The sequence below is a fragment of the Vicugna pacos genome, chromosome 7 (genome assembly GCF_048564905.1).
Source record: "Vicugna pacos chromosome 7, VicPac4, whole genome shotgun sequence".
Classification (NCBI taxonomy): Eukaryota; Metazoa; Chordata; class Mammalia; order Artiodactyla; family Camelidae; genus Vicugna; species Vicugna pacos.
The window spans coordinates 19284568-19297760 of record NC_132993.1 but is presented as its reverse complement, the minus strand read 5'-3'; the positions used below and the strand labels follow the sequence as shown (position 1 = coordinate 19297760).

General features: G+C 45.5%; 1 protein-coding gene across 14 annotated transcripts in view; it reads right to left on the bottom strand.

Moving 5' to 3' along the window:
- The window catches only part of LOC140697334 (uncharacterized), a 225267-nt gene that overhangs the window by 205592 nt on the left and 6482 nt on the right, over positions 1 to 13193 (bottom strand). For 9 of the 14 annotated variants that reach the window (XR_012074272.1, XR_012074273.1, XR_012074269.1 and 6 more), the window contains exon 1: positions 3598 to 3692. The gene's annotated coding sequence lies outside the window, so the exon portion shown is untranslated. Of the gene's footprint in view, positions 1 to 532; positions 641 to 1914; positions 2154 to 3597; positions 3693 to 5624; positions 6709 to 13193 lie in introns of those variants that run through there. The other 5 variants (XM_072964461.1, XM_072964460.1, XM_072964459.1 and 2 more) reach the window with 5 other exon arrangements.

The window sequence follows — 13193 nt, the reverse complement described above, 5'->3', positions numbered from 1 at the left end:
GGGCTCAGGTTCTAAACAGATGTTTGATGTATCTCCTACCTTTTCATATAAATATTTCAAAGGCTAGTAGTGGTTATCTGCACGACTAAACATCTGTTTCTATTTACATTTTAAAATATCCTCTTTGAGAAGTTTATCACTTGGGTGTTAGGATTACCACAGCCTGAGATTTAGAGGTTTAAGAAATAAACGTTTCCATTCCTGTTTCTCCTATAGAAGCTGTTTTCTCAATGTCATGCCATATGAGAGATATTTTCAGTGCTCTTTTCAGACTCTATTAACATACATAATTACCTTCGATTTTGCAAGCTGAATTTTCTAACTAAAAGAGTTCAGTGCATGCCTTTATTTCTCTGAAGGAGAATCAGACAAGTGCACAAAGCAACAGAAACGACTTCAATATGATTTACACTTCCAACCTCTTGTGTATGACCCGACCACCAAATCTTCTTGTGACTTTATTTTTCAATCTGTCACCAAATAAGAGTAGTAATTCCTGCTACGTATCTTACAGGAAAGAAATCAAACTCACGGAGTTAAGGATAATGCAGAGAGATTGCATTCCTCAGAAGAACTGTAAATTCAGTGTAGTTACTGACCCTTGGCCTTTCTCTTCAGGTCCACAACACACCCTCTGAAACTGAATTAGAGGGGTTAAATTATTTCAGCATTCACATGACAAATATTTCTGAGCACTTGCTATGTGCCAGGTACCATACGAGGACACTAGGGATACTATGGCTCACAAGACGAACACAGCGCCTGCTCTTCACAATACATCTTAGAGAAGTATTGATTAAGCTCGTGGGGCTTCCAATTAGTTTATGCACCAAGGGATCAAATCCATTTGATTTTTAAAATAATTACTCAAAGTCGTAATTACTCATAATCACTCCACTCTGCTCCTTAAAGTGGGAGACCACATGAACTACATGAAAAGCTCACAGAACACACAGACAGATGCTCTACAATATAAAGGCCTCACACAGATCAAAAATATCAGCCTGTAAACACCTTATAGCCTATGAACAGGAAGTGTAGTGGTAAGCCCCAGGAAAATGAATCGAGATTTTTTCCTTTAAAGGCAGAATCTAATGTTTACCTATCAAATACTAGACTTAAACATAAGCAAATCCTCTATAACTGTGCTGTCCAGCGCAGTGGCCAACAGCCACTCGTCACTATTTACATTTAAATCATTTAGAAGTTCAGTTCCTATGTCACACTAGCCACATTCAAAGGGCTTACTAGCCTCAAGTGGCCAGTGGCTATCACTCATAAGTCATTATAAATATATTATAAATCATTTCTCTCCTCCCAGAAAGCTCTATGGGACGGTGCTGCTCTACAAATATCTCTGCAATACTAAATCTGAAAATTACAGCATAAAGAAACATGATGATGCATCTGTACTCTGCTACTACACATAAAAAGTATGTTCATTGGTCCACTCCTTCCTTCTTAAGTAAGTTGAAAAATGATAATGCTGAGCATCTCTCCCAGCATACATGAGTAACCAAGAAAATAAACACTGTCCAATTGGCCAATTGAGAATGAAATTGGGAAACAAGTGAGACTGATTACGTTTTGTCCCTTCCTTCCTATTTCTTTTACTAGTACTAAAGTAGTGCTAGTAGTACCCTGTATTCTCTGTGCAAGGATGTGTGCTTTTAGCCTAGTAGCTAGCAGCAGAGGGGAGGACAGTTAAGAACGAAGATGAGTGATCAACACAAATTATGCAACTCAAATTCAGTTTAGACCAACACAATAAACTTAAGCGCCTACTGTGTGCCAGTGATACACAAATAAACAATCACCATTCCCACCTCTTATGAGCTCAATTTAGTAGCGACATCCAACGTATAAAGAAAAACAATGTACGCTGTGAAAAATGCAGTGAAGACAAGTACGTACAAGGCGTAGAGGTGACGTAGGACATTTTAAACGTCTTCCGAGGAGAAATCAAGAGAAATTTCCTGAAAAAGGTACCGTAGGAGAAGGCAGAGAGCTGTGCAAAGGAACCACAAGTGGTTTGGCAATGCTGGACTGAAGTATCTTTGCTGGTCAACAGGTGACAGTGGAGGGAAGGAGATGGGGCTAGAGAGCTTCTGTCAGCCTTGCCCTCATAGATCTATAAGCTTTCGTCACTAAAGCTGTAAGCAACAGGAAAAACAATCTCAAAAACTTGGTAAGTAATTTGCCTACATCTGCCATAGCAATATTAGATAGCAGTCATTAGCAGGAATACAAAAACATTTCTTTGTGACACAATACCATTTAATAATAAGCACTGGTCACGAAAACATTGTAATTGGAATCCTTTGTTTTCAGGGAAAAAACTTCAGTTGCCTGTGAGTTTTACTTGGTATGTCTTTAGCGAATACATCAATGATTACATTTTCAAAATAAATGGATTATCCCTATATCTAAATATTCCCACTAAGAGTTTGTCTGAAGGAGAGGCAGATGAAATAAATCAAAGGAAGAAGGGGGTTGCAGAAGCAAGGCTTCTGTACTTCAGACCACAGTAGTTTTTTTTCTCCTACATTTTCATGGTAGAACTTCTGCTACTCTGTATATTGCCTCGCACTTTCTGTTACACCTAGCCTATGACCCCCCCAAATTATATAATGTCCAGCAACCTTAAGGACTTCTGTCGCTGTGCATCTTCTGGACTCTTCCCTTCACTTAACACATATGTTCAAGTCTCAAAACAAAAACAAAAACTTCCATGGAATAAGCTCACTTCAAATTACTGGGATCCTCTCTCTTCTCTTCACAGTAAACTTCTTGAAAATGTAAGTAGGCCTTAGAGAATTCGTCAAGTGATTCTCCTCCCTTTGATGTAAACAAAAGTCTCCAAATAAAGAAAACATATATAAATACATATGTATAAACTGGCTGGTCCTTAGGCAAACACAAACTATTCCTATTGGCACAAATACGTGTTGGCCCTTAGGTAAAGGCAGATTTCCAACACAGCATACATAATGATTGAAAGAACGGGTTCTGGAGTCAGTCTCCCTGGGTACTACTTAGGATTGTCACTGACCAACTCTTACTCAACCTCCTGAGCTTCAATTTTGCCAATTGTAAAATTGGGGGTAGGGGTTTAACAATATTTCATCCAGTATTTCCATGTCTGTGTAACCACAAAGCCAGCACATAGTGACCCTGTCTAGTGACATTTCAGCTATTCCGTACCTAAAGATGGATGGTTTCACAATTATTCCAGCAAGCTGGTTACCTCTATAAACTCTTATTCCTCGCCGTACATCAAAAATACTTAGGGAAGTCTTTTAAAAATACACTATGTTCAGGCCCTATTTGAATTTGTGTTCAATTGGTCTGGAGTTGGGCCGGGCATCGGACGTTGCTTATAACATGCAGCCAAAATTAAGAACCACATATATAGGTCTCTATATGCCCACAGATAAGATAGGCCGACAAAGTCTGTTCGATTTCTAACCGAACCGGCCCAAGCCGGCCCGCCCCCCGCCCCCTCCCCACTGCCCGGATGGGCTAGGCTCGCCTACATGCTGTGACGACCAACTCAAAGTGCCGTGGGATTTACACCCACGTCCGTATACTGCTCACCGAGGATCAACTCCCACGAACCCCACCAGACGCGGCCTTGACATCCGGCGCGATCGGGATCTGTCTGGGGCACACGCTCCCGCGCCCCTGGGGTGGCAGCCCCCTCGGGCGCCCGGCCCTCCGGACGCGTGCGTCACCGCGCCCTCGCCTCCCGCGCCCCAGCCCCCTCCCGCCCACGGCACGTGACTCGACACGCGCCAGCTGCACGCGGGTTCCATCAAAACAAAAACAGAGAGGGCCGGCCGGCCCGGCGGCGGCGGGGGCGCGAGGGGGCAGAGGGGAGCAAGCGCGCCCCCGCGGCCACTGCCCAGCGCCGCGGCCGCGCCTCTGCCGCGCCGGGCGCCGGCGACCAAACGTCCGGGCCAGCCGAGGCCGGGAGGGCAGAGGGCACCACCCTGTTTACAGCCCTCGCTCTGGGCCCGGGACCCCGCCCGGAAACAGTCTCCCGGGAAAGGGCCCGGGCGTGCGCACCCACCCGCGGCCGGGACGCCGGCCCTGCGTGGGAGGCTCCAGTCGCCGCTCGGAATAAAATCGTCGCCACGGCCCTGGGGTCGAGCCCGCGGGAGTCTCCGCTCTTCCTCTGCCCGCCGCCCGCGGCTGCTGCGTGTCAGCCCCCGCCACGACTCCGCTACGCACTTCAACCCCATCTCTCGGCTCCAGCGCTTCCGCAGACCCTCCTCACGTGGCCGCCTCCTTCTCCCGGCCCAGGCGACACGGCCAGGGACCCTTGCGCACTTCGGGACCTGGAGCTGCTCCCACCGAGTGGAACGTCCCCTCTCTCGGACCCCCTACCCCACATCCTCCGCCCCGGCAGGGGGGTGGCCACAAGCTGTCAGAAGCTTAGTTTCCCTTACCCTTACACATCCCCACTCACCCTTCAGCCTAGCTTCGAGCTGAATCAGATATTTAAAACGGAGGGTGCGCGGGAGGGGGGAAGGGAGAGTCTTGACTTTTCTCCCTAATCCAAAACAAAAAAACAACAAAAAAGACGCAGCTCTGCCCATCCACTCGCTGTAAGACTCCCCACATCGTCCCACCACATGCAAGACTTAGAAAACAGAAATGCCCACCACACACCTGCTACGCAACCTGCCCTCTGGAAACCTGGAGACCCACCCAGCCCACCTTCTGGAACCTGCGCCTGGGGTAGGGTGGGAACGGTGCCATTCGGTTCCTTAAAGTAAAAGGGAGTGAGAGGGGGACACGCACCTCCGGCCCCGCCCGGGAGCGCGGTCCTCCAGCTCCCTAGCTCCAGAACACAGCACGGGCATCCTCCGTCCCTCCTGGCGGAACAGGGGAGGTAGCCAAAGGCCTAGGTGCCAGGGGCTGTTTTTCCTTTAAAACCCAGACGCCGTGCCCTCTATGAGTACCTCCCCTACCCCACCGCCTTATTTCTGGTCGACAGCAAAGGTGGGGTAGGTGGGAGAAAGGAGCGAGTGCTCTCGAGGTTTGGGATGTTACTCTCCGCGGAGTGAAGAGGTGGGATCTCGAAATGGAAACAGTCTCCCCCCCTCTCCCTCCCTCCCCTCCTCCTCCTCCTCCTCCTCTTCTGTTTACCTCAAGTTTGAATTTTATCTGCGCAACATTAGCTGGAATGCGGACATTGAAAAAAAAAATACACACTCTCAACCCGGCAGCAGCTCCGGAGGAGCCATGTGGCATCAAGCCACCTCAAAGGGGAAAAAAGTGCTCTTAGCAACACAAACATGGCGAAATCGCCTCGGCATTCCCGGGTAACGCCACAACCCCTACCTTTCCTCGCCAGGCTCGCGAACATCCCGGCCGGGACCAGCGGCCCCTTCCGGGGGGAGGCGAGAGGCCCCGGGGAGTCCCAGGGTGGGACCGCAGGGCGTGCGAAAGAGGAAATAACAAGAGTCCACAGTGGAAATGTTTCTGCTGGACCATCGAGCCCTCCGCCTCGCCAGCAGGGAGGGGACGCCTCGTTCACCTCGAGAGGTCCAAACGGAGTACAAAATTCCCATCCCAAAGTCCTGCTGGGGCGGCTTTCCCCACCCTCCAGAACTTACCTTGGGGCTGAACACAAGCTGCTGCTTAAATCCCTTTCTCTTCCTCCAGAGCGAGACGCAAGGGGGAAAATGATGCGCATGTATATTTGTAGAGCATTTCTTCTAGAATTTCCCTTTGATCATCACGAGGAGCGATGGAGGCTTCGGAGACAGGTGCAGGGCTGGCCGAGGCTGCCGGCTAAAAGTTGTTCTCTCGGCAGTGGGCGGCGGGGTCCCCCGGCTGGGGCTGGGGACCCGGTCTCCCTTCCCCCCGGCGTCGCCCACTTCCCGCGGGCTGCTGCTGCGTGCGGCTCGGCTGCAGGGGAGGTGGCGTAGTTTCTCTTCCTCCCACCTCTTCTCACTCACTTGTTTTTGTAGCCGTGGGCTCCCCTAATGCTTTCCTCTCCACAATGTTGTTTCATTATATCATGTCCATCATGTGACACCGGAGAGGCCTCTCTATGGAAACTTAAAGGGGCTCCCACGTGACTGCAGCAGCAACAACAGCAGCGGTAGGACTGGCGGCGGCGGCCGCAGCGTTCGTACCACCACCCACCGAGAGCCCCTCGCAGCATCCCGGAGGGGCTTCTGGCGCTGCAGAAGCCCAGATAAGGGAGCCACAGCATCCGGGAGATGTGGCGTCTGTGCGTGCGTGTAGCCTTTGCTCATGACATAGAAAAGCGAACAGAAGGAGCGTCCTTAAATCCTTTCCTACAGTCACAAAACCCACGCTCTGTTAAAATGACATTTCGTGGCTCCTACTTTATTTTCCCCAAGAGCAATGAGTTTTCTATCAGGTCTGATTAAATTTTACCAAGGCAAAAAGAAAAGCTGGATTTATCCCTCTGCGAGTTCAGCCAGCTCTTGGGTAGATCAGAAATGACAAAACAACAATAACAGAAATAGAATCAGGCATTTGATACATAATTACCATCACACCAGCTTTAAAGCTTTTCTGGAATTACATTCCTCCGGTAACTGTGTTGATGATGCTTGCAGGAGGCAAATGCAATGCAGTTTTTCTCTTCCGCAGCTATATTAGGGCTTTGTTGCTGACAACAGTAAAAACTTGTTTGTGTCAGGAAGTGAGGTACGAAGATATGACCTGGAAGGTACAGACAAAACCAAAGTGGCAGTTTTTGCATTACTTTTCTGACCACATTCTTTCAAATGGTAAGAAGCAGCTGATCTGCTGTAAAATGCATAGTCTGTGTTTGATGGGAAATCAAATAATCAGAAAAACACATTTTCCCCTTAATCACAGTGTACGTGCTAGACACTAGAAATTACATATAGATTTACATATATATGTATACGTTGTGCATGAAAAGTGAAAAGTGTGTGCCTTTTTATATTTTGAACCATTAATTGTGCCATCATTTCTAGCATTTCACTGAAGCATTTAACAAACACTTTGAAAGACTCAGTCAAGTCTAGTGATGTGTGGAAACTGTAACATCAGTTTTGAGTGGTGTTATTGAATCCCACCCCCCCAAACCCAAATCTCTGCCTTAAAGTTTGTGTGGACCATGGAATTTATCCTGTAAATCTAAGCTAAACGTTCTATGTCTTAGTTCATGTTTTTCTATTTATAAAGAGAACTCCCTGTTGGATTGGCTGAATTATGAAAAACTTCACAGGAAGCTGAAGAGTGGGACGGAAGATCATCCTTTCTTTTGGCTTTGCCTTGGCTGTATCTCTTTCCACCTCATCAGTTTCCCTCATCAGCCATGATGCATGATCGCCACTACATCCCTTTTGATTCTTTAATATGTCCCCCAATATTTACCTTCCCATCTAACACGTAATTCTTCCATTCCTTTCCCCCTTTCTGTCCTTGCCTCCCAATTCTTAGCTCAGGCCTCCCCAAATACTCCCTCCCACTCCACCTTCCCCTCCTCCCCTTCCCAGCTCGGTCTCCGTCTCAGCAACTCAACCTCCTTACCTCTCTTTGACCTCCTTTATTCTCCTTCACAGTCTGGCCCTCGACTTCTCGGCCTCTTCTTCCCCTTCTTTACCTGCAGTGTCCTGCCTCAACTGGGGTCTCCTCCAACACCCTTGTCTCTGGTCCCATCCCTTCTGACGCCAGACCCCAGCATTCCTCCAGGGCTCGGCCTGGTCGGCTTTAACCTGATTTTGTTCCGGTGCCCCTGGGCTGGGAAAGGAGTGTGTGGTGCAAAGTGGGGGCAAGAATCCCCCTCGACAGTGGCCCCTGCTTGGTTCCCCCTCCGCCCCTCCCGAGCCCCGGTTGCGGCGCTTCCTGGGCGGATGATTGGGACTTGCTGCAGCAGCTGCGGTTCTGCTGTGTCATGCAAGAAGGAGGCGGCGGCGGCGGCCGGAGCTGGAGGGGGAGGAGGGGAGGAACCTGATCTCTCCGGTAGCGAAGGGCTGGAGGCAAACACCGAGTTACCCCAGAGCCGCCCGGGAGCAGGGAGGGCTCCGCTACCCCGGGGGCCCTCCCCGCGGGGCAGATGGTAAGTGGGGCGGCGCAGGTGGTCGCCTTGGGAAGGGAGCGCGCAGGGGGTTTAGGTGGGGAGGCGGGGAGAACTAGGAATCACCTCGGCCAAACTGAAGGAGCCCAGTGTCCAGCTGAAAGGGACACAGGCCATAACAAGGATGACCAGCGGCAATAATTACCATTCGAATAACGACCCGCAGTTGACCCAGGCTACACACAGGAGATGTGCATCCTGAACCCAGGACGGAGCTAGAAGCAATGATTCAGGGTTTGAGAACCATCAGCCCTGGAGACTTAAGGATACCGCTGAATAGCGAGAGTCAACATACACCACAGTCCTAGAGCCTAGGTGCGCTTTCTGGGTTGTCTTGTTTAAAACTAGGGAAGGGGATGGAAACCTGCCCGATCTCACTTTAGCCACGAAAATAATGCTCTTGGTCAGTGGCCTCGGACAAACAGCCTCTGGTGCAATTAAACAATCAATAGGGAAAATAGCTTCACCACCCTCCTTCCCCAAGCTCTTTCAACCAGGGTAATTTATTCTTCTTAAAGGAGAAAGAAAATTATGCCTTAGGGTCCCTCCCACCCTACCTTCTGTCAGCCTCCACTCTACACAAAACTGCCCACCCCACCATTCACCCCACTTTGAGACTGTATCTTATGTTGGATGAAGGGGACTGCCTTAAACCCTGAACAATTTCACCTCTGCTGCCCTTTACCCAGAGGGAATTCAGAAACAGAACTGAGAGCCATGAACATAGAGACAGGCTGGGCACATAGGAACATTACTTCTTTTACCTGAGTGCAATTCCCGGGACAATTTCTTAAAAAATTATTCTTCTTCTCCATTTCACTCCTGGAAATTTCAAAGCACTTTCTGCAACATTTTTTTTTTAATGTCTGTCGTACATTAGCAGTAAGGGGTTGGCGGGATTAACTGAAAGGCTAATGACTGTCTCAAAAGCACATGCTGTTGCTAGGGAACTCAAGCTCATCCTGCTCTCTAATCACTAGCATGTTATGTGGAAATCAAACTTCTCAGGGTGTTATTAAAATGAATGGCATTTGGTTAAAGGCGTTCTTGCTTGTGTTGTAGCATCCTGGATTATTATCGATTGCCTCACACCCACATATCTTGTTTTCCTAATTTGATTTCTGTATGTGCGTCACAGCCAGGGACATGCAGACTAGACCAGTCAGGTTCACTTCCTGTTTCTCCGAACTGGTTTATATTTGGTCTCGTAGCTCTAGCTGGTAAAACATTATCAAACTGATCCTCTTGGAAAGAAATCTGTGCTTTCCGTGAAAACAAATTATCCCAATTAAATTCTAATTCCCATGGAAAACGTCATCATTTGAGGAACAGAATAGACTGCCAGTTGCCATTTGAGAAACCCATTCTTGAAATGTAAAGCCTAGAAAAACGCATCATCTTTATTTCTTTTACCCAGAATCTTCATTCCTCAGCATTAGAACTAAAACAAACTCAAGTTGAGAGATGATTTAAGTCTGATATTTCTAAAATATCACTCAAAAAATACACAGTGAAGCTGGGGAAATCATTTAGACTAAATAAGGCATAGAATTAAATGGAATCCAGGCCTCAGGAGCACAAGTAAACTTGGGTGAGCACTGGAGCACTCAGAGAAAATAATATGATTACAAGGCTACACTACAAATAGGAGCCTACCTCTTTGTACTAATTGTCTCTTTTACCAATTCTCCTTTGTCCCTGGATAAGACAGCTTTGCTTTTTTTTTTCTTTCAGTTCTTTCCTCTTTATAACAAGGAATCACAATATCAGTATCATAAAGATAAGCTCTATGTAAATAGATAGGTTCTGATGTAGATAATTTGCATAGATGGAAATTAATAGGGTACATAAGGCATTAAGGAAAGATCAGCTGACTAAAAGCTAGGAAATGCTATAGACTGGATGTCTTTGGATGTCTGTTTTCTCGTGGAAGCTTAACAAAAGTGCTGGGCTGAAGAATCTGTAAGATTCCTTCCATTTACAAAATTCTGTGATTATATTGAACTCACTACATAAAAATTTTAATTTTAGCTGAATTTTGCAATGATAAATTTTGACACTGAAACTTTAATACCTATCCATAGAGACCTTGGAGGAAATGATAATGGGAAATGATTTGCTGTTGCTACATCACTTTTTAGTGTCAGTTCCCAGACAATCAAATAAAATCGACCAGAATCCCAGTGTATTGACTCTCTGCTTGCTTGGTGGTGTTGTAGAAGCAACAGGATAAGAGGTAGAAAGGATATAAAAGTGTGTCGAAAGATCTTTCAGTCATTTTGGATTTAGTTAAGCCGAAGTACTTTGATGAGCAAATCGATGAAATGTTGAGGAAGGGCTATTCAAGAAATAAATGATCAACTGAATCTTCATAGAGTTAATCATCTATTTGCCTATATTTTAATTAGTGATAGGCAAAAATATAGGCACAGATTTTTGAAATTTTCAGATTCAAGATGTTAAGAAGTAACATGAAGCTATGTGAGATTTGTGCCAAAGAGAAAAGTTCTGACTTTGAAACCCAACTCTTCCACTTTATTTATTCATTATTGAGTGCCTGCTATGTGTCAGGTTCTGTGCTAGCAACTGGGAGTACAAAGATGAATAAGACAGTCTTCTCGGAAGGGCCTCATGGTTTAATGAAGATAGAGGAGTACACAGTTGATCACAGAACAGTGAGGTGTTGTCAACAGGGGAACTCATTGGAAGGGTACTTAACTTTACTGGGCATAATCATGGTCCCTAATTATAGAAGACGAATTCAGAGAGGAGTTCTGAATAAAAAGAGAAGGAATCCAGACAAGTGGGCAAGTTAAAGAGAAATGTAGTCCAGGCAAAGAAAGTACTGTGTGTAAAGTCCTAGAGGTAAAAAGGTGCCCCCAGAGAGTTGAAGGTGAAGGACAGTCCCAGCAAGTTGTAGATTCTGTCTTGTATGAATGCATGGCAGAACCCAGAAAGATCAGCAGGTCTTGTATTATGAAAAGTATTGTATGTCTTTCTAAGAAGTTTCACCTTATCCTAAGTCCAGTCGAGAACCGGTGATTAATTTTAAGGAGCATAGTGAGGTGACCAAATATCCATTGCATGAAGATCACTCCAGTTTGGAGAATTTATTAGTGTGAGCAAGCAGAGAGACTAGTTTGGAGGTTGTTTTAGCATTATAGGAAAGAAATGATGGACATCTAAGCTAAGGCAACAAGAAGGGAAATGGAGGGAGGAGGAGGATTCAAGAAATATTAAGGACATAGAACCAACTGAATTTTATTATTCATTGTATCTGCAGGATGAAGGAATAGGTGGAGATTTATGGCTCAGGTAAATGAGAAGATAGTGGTATCATTCACCAAGGTGGGGACTTCAGGAGCAAATATAAATTCAGGAGGGAAGGTGATTAGTTTAATTTGAAACACATTGAGTTTGAAGTGTCCATGGGATATCAAAGTGAAACTATCTACTACATAAAAGAATGGGGGAGTCTAGAACTCAAGAGAGAGAGATCTATGCTGGAATCATCAGAATAAGTGACAGTCCACAGAAGTAGATGAAATTCCCAAGAGAAAAAATAAAGTAGGAAGAGAAAAGGACCTACTCTGGAACCCTATGAAAATGACAACATTTAAAAGGTGAGGAAAAAAAGATACAGGAAAGAACGTCCAGAAAGGTAGGAGGACCAGGAACAAGTAGTTTCAGAGAAGTCAAGGGAGAAACTGTCAACAGTATTAAATGCTAGAGAAAGATCAAGAAAAATAGACTGAAAGTCCTTGGTTTTAGCAACAAGGAGGTCAATGTAGTGTTTTGGCAAGTTTATTGGGATAATGGGGATAGTAATCAGATTGCGGTGGATTGAGGAGTGGATAGGAATAGAGGTGGTAGCTAGGGGAAATTTTTTTTTTTTTGATAAGAAGGACTAAAGGCCAAGTAGGGAAGGAAAAATAAAAGTATTGGGAAGAGAAAATCATGGTCTTTGAAGTTAAGGATGCATAGGGAAAGAAGGAAATTATATATAATACAAAATTCTAGATTCTTTCCGCCTTCTTCAAATTGAGTGGCATTACTACCCAACAGATGCGTGAGTCAAAAAGCTCATAGACATGCGAGCTTTTCCTCAGTTCTCATGTCCACTCTATGAAGAGTTTCTAAGTCAACATTTCCAAAATCTGTCTCTTTCAATCTCCACTGCCATCACCCTAATACAAACACCATCTCCTGGACTCCTGTGATAGCTTCTAATTGGTCTTCCTGTTTCCACCCTTGCCTCCATTCTCCACAGCCCATCTAGAATCACATAAATCATAAAACATAAATCAGATCATTTCGCTTCTTCCTTAGAATCCTTCCATGTCTCCTGATTGCACTTGAAATAAAGTCCAGACTCCTTTGCTGACCGACAAAGCCTTATGTGGCATCCCAGACCATCTCATTAATCTCATCTCCAGCCACTCTCCTCCAACTCCAGTCACACTGACCTCTTTTCTATTCCTCAAACACATTGGATTTGCTCTAGTTTTTAAAGGACTTATCCCAGATATTTCCTTTTCCTGGAATACACTTTTGATTATTCTGATCTCTGCTTATTAAATGTCACCTCCTCAAAGAGGACCTCTCTTACCTCCCTGCCAAAAGTATGCTTCCTTGTTCACCTTCCAACCATCCTATGTATTTTTTTCATCATAGTAAAACTTTATTATGGTTCGATTGCATTGCTTATAATTGAGAACTCCTCTAAAGTGTAAACCCCGTGAGAATTCCTGAAACATGGTAAGTACTTAAAAATGTTTTCATTGAGTGTTTGTAGAAGGCAAAAAAGAAGGTCAATTGATTATTAAAAATTAGAGGCATCAAGGGTCAAAGCCTGGTGTGGTTGAGGAATGGCCAGTGATGATGGATTATTAATCTTTTAAGCCTCCAGAAGTGGAAGAGTCATTAGCTATGTGATCCTGGGCATTCACATTCTCTGAGATTTACTTTATGGTTAATAATAATAATACATGCCTCATAGGGCTGTTAGGAAAAGTAAGTGAAATAGTATAGGTGTAGGTATAAGGCAGTCTTGTCAACCTGTTTTTAGGAAGTCAGGACTTCTGCAAATCAATTCATA